The sequence below is a fragment of the Buceros rhinoceros genome, unplaced genomic scaffold (assembly GCF_000710305.1).
Source record: "Buceros rhinoceros silvestris isolate BGI_N320 unplaced genomic scaffold, ASM71030v1 scaffold7519, whole genome shotgun sequence".
In the NCBI taxonomy this organism is placed as follows: Eukaryota; Metazoa; Chordata; class Aves; order Bucerotiformes; family Bucerotidae; genus Buceros; species Buceros rhinoceros.
The window spans coordinates 46,510-46,716 of record NW_010432020.1 but is presented as its reverse complement, the minus strand read 5'-3'; positions in this window follow the sequence as shown (position 1 = coordinate 46,716).

Genomic DNA, 207 nt, shown 5'->3' with positions numbered 1-207 from the left:
TAGAGCTGCCGCGGTCCGTCCGTGCCGGGGGCCCGAGGAGTCGCTGGGCGTTTGCTGCCGCCCGTTCTTCTGTGCTTCATCGCTCGGTGCCGCGCAGCTGCTCAGCGCGTCGCGGTCAGCGTCTCCCCAGTACCCACAGCGTTGGCTGCTGCCCTGCTGTTGCGTGGGGCTTAGTGGCGGGGGAGGGCGTGTGGGGTCTGTGGCGAC